Consider the following 7,205-nt stretch of genomic DNA (forward strand, 5'->3'; position numbering starts at 1 on the left):
GCAGACAGGGCTTGCAGAGCAGTGCAGCTGACACTTTTTCATTAGGCGGGCACTGACATCTGCCATCCCCCTCAGAGAGCTCTGCTCCTTCAGAAGTTAGCGCAATCCTCACAGTACCCAGGGACAGGATGGGGGGGAGGAATTTCCCAGCAACACTATAGAGTTCCTTGTAAAGTGAAGGATCTGGGGATGGCTTGGTCTTCAATGGGCAAAGGGGACTCATTATCTTCAGGAAGGTCTCGCAATCTGGAATACGAAAAGCGCTAGAACTGTTTTGTTCTTGACAATGGATCAACACTGCTGCCTGCAATTTTGGACTTTTCTTGGGACCATTGTTACAGAGACTTTTATGAGTATCCGCATCTCAACATTTAGCAATTTATTTTCCTCTCTAGCCACTCTGGGAACCTTTGCAGTGGACAAAAACGTTTCAAGCAAAACGACTTGTAATGGCAGGAGACAACTGTGGCACTCGGTGAGCCTTACAGTGCATTGCTTTGCAGAACTCGGTGGACAAGCTCTATTTAGGTCTTAAGGGGCTTAATCCCAGGTGAGCATACAGGATTGCTGCTTTAGTTCACAGCAGGCATGACGCCCAGCTTGTTCAGGCTCACTGAACCCATCGGGCCTCAGGGTGGCATTTGCAGACAGAAGCGGGAAGCCCATTACAAAGAAGCCCAGTAGGGCTGGAGCCATGAGCCTCTAGGTCATCTGGACTTGCAGCCCCGAAATAAACTTACACGGGCCCTGAGTATCTTTGTTCCACGGGATTCCCCTGAAATAGCTGGCTTTTTGCCCACATCTCCTGCTCCTGCTGTCCCCACGAGCCTTTCCGTCCGGGGTGTTTTCTGAGAACAAATGCCCTCCTCTCCCCTCTCTACGTTCCCTTTTACCAACAGGGTCAGACGCACAGAGCCACGGAGAGATTCGAGTCCACGTACATCGGCATATGCATTTGTCCCCCTGGACCTGTGCGAGGCCCGGGCACCGCCGCCGCCGCCGCTTGCCGACACGCCCGCCCCGCAGCCCAAGTTCCGCGCGCGGCACGTCTCGCGACGAGCCTTGTTTGGCGGTGCAGCGGGCAAGGCGCGCCTCCGCACCACGTGACGCGCGCCCACCCTCTCCCTCCCTCGGCGGCCCTCTCTATGGTGGCGGACGGGGTAGCGAGGGCAGCGGTGGCGCCGTTTCCGGCGAGGAGCGGAAGTGGGCTCGCGGTTCGGAGGGCTCGCCGTTTCGGGGCAATCCTGTCTGAGGGAGAGCGAGAGTGGCGGCGGAGGCTTTTCCCCCAAGACCCCCTCGCAACGGAGCTCTCCGCCGGTCGTGCCGTCCTCTCCGCCTGCTTCTCTCCCGCCCCGGGCGAGGGAGTCTCCTGCTTTGCCGCGCCTCCGCCTTCGAGCTTCAGAGGACTTCGGAGGTGAGCCGCGGGGCCTCCTTGCCTCTCCCACTGATTCGTCCACTCGGCCCGGGCCAGTAGATACTGTGAGCCTCCGGCGGCGGGGCTTAGGTTCTCTTGCATAGGCGGCCGGGAAGCTGTGCGGGGCGGGGAGCCAAGAAAGAGGCGTTCTCAAGCGAGGGGTGGTGAGGCTGAGGCGGGAAGAGGCTATGGCAGCCGTCCCCAAAGGAGTACAACTCCCGTAATCCCCAGTCGGCCGTGGGAGGGAAGACCGGTTTATGGGTGAGCCGATGGGGAGGAGGCTGGCCGGGGTAGCGCTGAGGCAATGAGGATGGGATAATCGTTGATACTGTGTAAGACTGTCTGACTTGCTTTTTGGCTGTGTGATGATTATGATTATTTTACAGTTATGTGTGTCGGTACTTCTAGGGTAGCGATGACTTATTGAGAACTTAACGTTTATCTGGACTTTACATGAATAAGGTAGAAACCGTGGGTGTTTGTCAAGAAGAAAATATTACCTGGATTTGACTGTGGTGTTTCAGTATATTCTATTACAAAGTAAAAGAAGCAATGTAGGATTAAGGGTACAGTGTGGAGACAGAAAAGCAGACCTATCTGGCTTCTTAGCTGACTGGGAAATGTTGGGAGTTCAAGGACTTTTTCTCTCAGGCACAGGATGACACCCTGACTGTTTTTAACTTCAATGGGGGCTTCTCATTTCCTTTCAGAATAAAAGTGAATGCAGCTGTTTGCAGCACACTGAACTGTTTATCTCTTCCCTTGCTCCAAGATGTTCTTTTTATGAACAAGATAATTAGTGTTGGGAAGCCTGCCAACTTTTTTAGTGAGTGGGATGTTTAATGAGCATCTCATCCTTGAACATAGTCTCTCTAATCAGATAATACCCCTTTCTCCATAGTTTGGGAATACTTCAGGAGGTTTTCTAAAAGCCTTACAGAACATGGTGTTTCAAACTAGAGGCAGTTAACAAGTGAAATAAAAATCACAACAAAATACTGTTTTTTTAAAAAAGGGAAAAATTACACAGGATGCAGGGCAATAATTGGATGGTAGAGCATATGTGTTGTATGCCAAATGTCTCAAATTCAGTCCCCGGCATCTCTAGGTATAGCTGGGGAATGCTTGTGTTTGAAATCGTGAAAAATTGCTGCCATTCTTTGTAGATCAGTGTTCCCCAACCTGGTATTCTCCAGATGTGTTTTCCTAAGTTCTACTCCACCCAGCCAATATGATCAATGATAGTTGAGGAAGATCGGAGTTGTAGTCCGCCACATCTAGAGGGCATCGGGTTGGAGGAGACTGGTGTAATATGGCGCAAAGTTGAATTGACAGTTGGTTTAACTTGTTTAAATCAGCTTCCTGAATTGCAGAGAATATGCAGCTTCAGGTAACATCCAAGCTTTGATTATGAAGAAATAACTATTCTAATAGCTTGGAGACCTTACCTCTAATATTTAGACTAAATTGGCAAGATTAAAAAAAGTTTTATTTAGGAGGAAAACCTTGGGCAGTACATCTGTAATATGAACTGTTTCATCAGTTGGTTAACTGAAACTTGGTTGTATAAGTATGTGGTTTTAATATTCAGGTAGTTTCAGTGTCTCTTGATTAAGGTGGCAAGTTATGGCTTATTTCCTAGTTACATAAATGGCAATACTAAAATTGCTAAGTTGGAGGGTTTTGGTCATGTATCTGATTTTTTTCTACCCTCTTTAAGCTGGGAGCTTCCTTAATGAGTACTGCTGACCATTATTTAATTGGCATCATGTACCAATTATGATGTATCTGGCTACTCTATTAAGCGAAGTTAATACTCAAGTTAATATATGTTGTTAAAATATTGAGCTGTTTATTTATTGATTGGTTGTTGGCATTAAGTAGCCAGCAGATTTAAGGGATGATGAATAATACAAGCATGTATCCTTATCACTCAGTGATAGAGCTCTGTACTCATTTTTAATAGTTACCACACATACAATGAAATATTTTCTAAATCACTTGACTGCATAATGTTTATATTTTACTTATGTATTTTAGGTATTGCAGTGAAAATTAAAAGGCTTTTATAGCTATGAAAGAATTACATGATTGCAATTATTAATTGTAGCTACATAACAGCAAGCAAAAACCCACTGTAGAAAATCGGTAGCTGGAAAGAATAATATAGCTTGCCTGGACACATTAGTTGTGGATCTAGAGAACTTGCTTCATATTGCGCATTGGCAATAGCTCATCTGTCAGGCCTCCTTTCCTCTCCATGGTCATTTGCTTCCTATTCTGTACAAGAAATTTAAACATAGAAATCTGTGTTTAAAAAGCAGGCTGCACTGTGGTAGATATGTTGGAAAAACTGTCCATGGAGCTCAAGCTTTGTCATGTTTGAGTTCCATGGGGTTCAGACTGAATTCTGGGGATACACCCAGCTTTATTTGCCACCATTTTCCAGCAGCTGGTATAGGAAGGCACAGTTCATCAGTACTTGGCACTGACTGAGATCTTTAATACTGATGGCAAGTGTGATGCATCTTTCAGTCTTTCCACATCGCTTCCTATTTCAGTCTGCTTGCTTGATTTTTTCCTGGCTCAGTGCCTCAATTTCTTACTGGATCATACCAGACCTGAATTTTCTGCTGCTTGTATACTTTACATATTTGTTGGCTCTTTAATTTTGCCAACTATTTGACCCCAGCTTTGCATTAATGTTCTTGACTATGAACATTTTATATCTTTGTGTCGATGCTGACCTATCCTGCCCATTTTTAATTCTGATTCACCAAATTTTATTGATGGCCTGAATCTGTCTTCTGTGGTTCTGACACCAAGAGGAGAAACAGATCTGCTAAATGTGAAAAGGTGTCCACTTACTTCCCTGGATAGTGACCAGATTCAGACTTGCAGTCTCAATATTGCATCATCTGTTTAACCATTTACATTTTCTCTTATCAGTTCTGAAAAGGAAAAAAATAAGTGTAAAATTTGGTTCTTCATCAATGTACATGCCTCCCTCACCAAATTTATGTTCTTAACAGCCCTGTGAGGTGTGTGCAAGATCACTTTGATCTGACTTGCAAGTCACATACTCATTTTGCTGCCTTTAATGAACAACCCTGGAATGTTAACAACCCAACAGTAGTCCATGGTTTGTTGTTTAGTTAACTTTGGGTTGCTTAACCCCTTAACAATGCAGTGTTTCTGTGGCATTCCTGAGTTATTAAGTAAAAGTGGAAACAATAAGCATGTGACTTGCATCCCCATCTGTGCAATTCCTGGGCTAAATAAGTGGGGAAATGCCACTGTGATGTATGAACCAGGTTCCAGTGAGTTTCATGGCTGAGAGAGAGTTGACCTCAGGTCCTAACTGAACTAATTTTGGTTCAAGATGATTTGCACTGTACCATACTGTTTCATGGTGGGGGCAATATTATATCCTTGTTTAATATAAACATATGCTGTGATGCTTATTAATATTACAATAACAATTCGAGTTAGATTTAGGCACAGAAATAACCACAGCACATGTTTTTTGGTTGTAAATGAGACCCAGCTTTTAGAGATAAGTGTTATGCTTTATGTAGAAATTAAACTATTACATTTTCTGTTTGATACATAGGCATTCTGATTAATGAGCATCACTACAGAGAAGTGATAAATAGGCATTTAAATAGACATTATGTCTATTTATAAAATAGACATAATGTGCTCTTCTGTTTGAATTGCTGCCACAGTAGGAGAGTGCTGCTAAATCTATGCTAAAATCTCACCATAGTTTGTATATGTAGGAATAAAGCAAACAAAGGGGTGTGCATCATATTAATCTTGATGGTAATTGTAGTCACAACATTATATTATGCAGTTGCATTGTGTAAAGTTTCCATGGAAGGTTGGTGGCTCACCTAGAGCAGAAACCTTATCCTCTTGGTTGATGTCAAAAGCTGGAGCTGAATCCTGATCAGATGAAGGTTCTGTGGGCGGTGGCTGACTCCACTATTCTTGTTGGATTTGCTCCCCCCACCATTCAGGATATTCAGGTAGACTTCATGACTAAGTCTGACTAGTATTTTCTGGTAGCTAGAGGGGATGCTGTGGAAGGAGGGGGCAAATAAGTTTACTTCCATCGACACAGTTCATCTGGTGTAAATCTAGATCTGACCCAATGAATTATGGGAAGAAATTAAAGTTAACTGAGGGTACTCTTCTTTACTGGCATTTGAACTTTTAATCTTCTGAGAAGCCTTTCCATAGTGACCCATTTGCCAAGGACCTCTTGCAAGTTGCAGAGGATTCCTGGGTGTATTCAGTTCATATGGAGCATGGCTCACCTTCATCCCAGTTAAGGTGCAGAGTAATCAACAATATATCCCATCATCTCCTTTGATTATGCATGGACAGAGAAAGATTAGTCATGGTGATGCCTAAGCTATCATTTAGGAAAGGCTACCTATTTTGCCTGATCTTATTGAGAAACTCCAGTAAGTTTTTGAGAAACTCCTGGTTTACCTGGAACACAGTTTGGAAAGGACTACTTAACTACTTGTGCCACAGTGGTCTGTAACAGGTTTGGCCAGCCTTGCTTAACAGAAGAGTCACATATTGTAAATGTCAGATGTTGCAAGCTGCAAGTGAGTGCCTGCGGGGTGGTGGCAGCAAGCCGCAAAATAAACACAAAGAGCTGCATGCAGCTTGCGAGCCTCGGTTTGGTTCCCCTAGTTTATAAGATGACGCAAGTCTTAGTTGTTCTAAGAAAAATCTCTGAAAATCTCAATATTAATCATCTGCATTCATTTAATAGAAACATGAGGTAGATACCATTTAAAGTGCTTAACTTCTTAAATTCCTATGTTTAAAGTTTGGGTAGACAATCAAGCTGGGTTTGAGGTAGTGGAGCAGAAAGGGCTGAGATCTTGCTTCAGCAGTCCTGCTATTGCTTCCTGCTCCCCAAGTTTAAGCCATTTTAAATGAAATAAAAAGGAACTAATTTTGCCTTAGTCATTCTTTCCGCATTTTACACTTCCTGAAAGAGAAAGATAGTCTTTTGGCTTTCAGAACCACAGATGCCTGAGGGGTTTTCTTTCATTACATATTTTATCCAGATTATTAAATGTCAGACAATCATGCAAATAGTAATAGCAACTGTTACAGTTGGTAGTGTACTGGGAGAACATCTAACAGTGTTATTTGCGCATTAATGTTTGCTATTTTGACTCATCATAGTCCAATAAAACAAACAATTTGTCTTATATTTATTTCTCTTCCAGATATAATCTGAAGCATTCTATAAAAGCAGACTTAAACATTTTACTACTATCTGTAAAGAGTACATGATTTCTGGGGATCATTAAAATACTAGAAAACTGTTTTCAGGGAGTATTTAGCTCTGGATGTTGTCTTTTTTATTTATGGTTTGTTATGGAATATTTCATTTCTATCTTGTGTGGGAAGATCTACCAGAATTTGTATTATTTAAATCAAATTATTTTTCTATTTCAGACCTGCTGGTCCCTGCTTGTCTAAGGGAAAACTTGGCCAATTAGCTCTGAATGTTCAGGTGTGGCATTAGTTCTGCTGTAAGGATATTTTTGGAAGCAAATCAGAGAGCAAAAGGAAAATGTACCATCAATTCTTAAGTATTAATTGTAGCTTCATCATGCTAGCAGATAGAATTGAAAAAATCTTGTTGGCTGTATGAATTGGCTTCACCTGATCAGTCAAAACTGCATCTTCCTTTTCACCTCCACTATTGAAGTAGTGTGATGAATTGCCAATAGCCACTACTATTGATCCTTTGCAG

General features: G+C 42.7%; 1 protein-coding gene across 4 annotated transcripts in view; it reads left to right on the plus strand.

Annotated features, from left to right (window-relative positions):
- Nucleotides 1-529: 529 nt before the first annotated feature.
- The window catches only part of WDR37 (WD repeat domain 37), a 52,973-nt gene continuing 46,297 nt past the window's right edge, over nt 530-7,205 (plus strand). For 2 of the 4 annotated variants that reach the window (XM_044424788.1, XM_044424792.1), the window contains exon 1: nt 1,179-1,414. The gene's annotated coding sequence lies outside the window, so the exon portion shown is untranslated. Of the gene's footprint in view, nt 551-1,178; nt 1,415-1,587; nt 1,676-7,205 lie in introns of those variants that run through there. The other 2 variants (XM_044424790.1, XM_044424789.1) reach the window with 2 other exon arrangements.

The sequence above is a fragment of the Varanus komodoensis genome, unplaced genomic scaffold (genome assembly GCF_004798865.1).
Source record: "Varanus komodoensis strain SLA01 unplaced genomic scaffold, ASM479886v1 scaffold15, whole genome shotgun sequence".
Taxonomy (NCBI): Eukaryota; Metazoa; Chordata; class Lepidosauria; order Squamata; family Varanidae; genus Varanus; species Varanus komodoensis.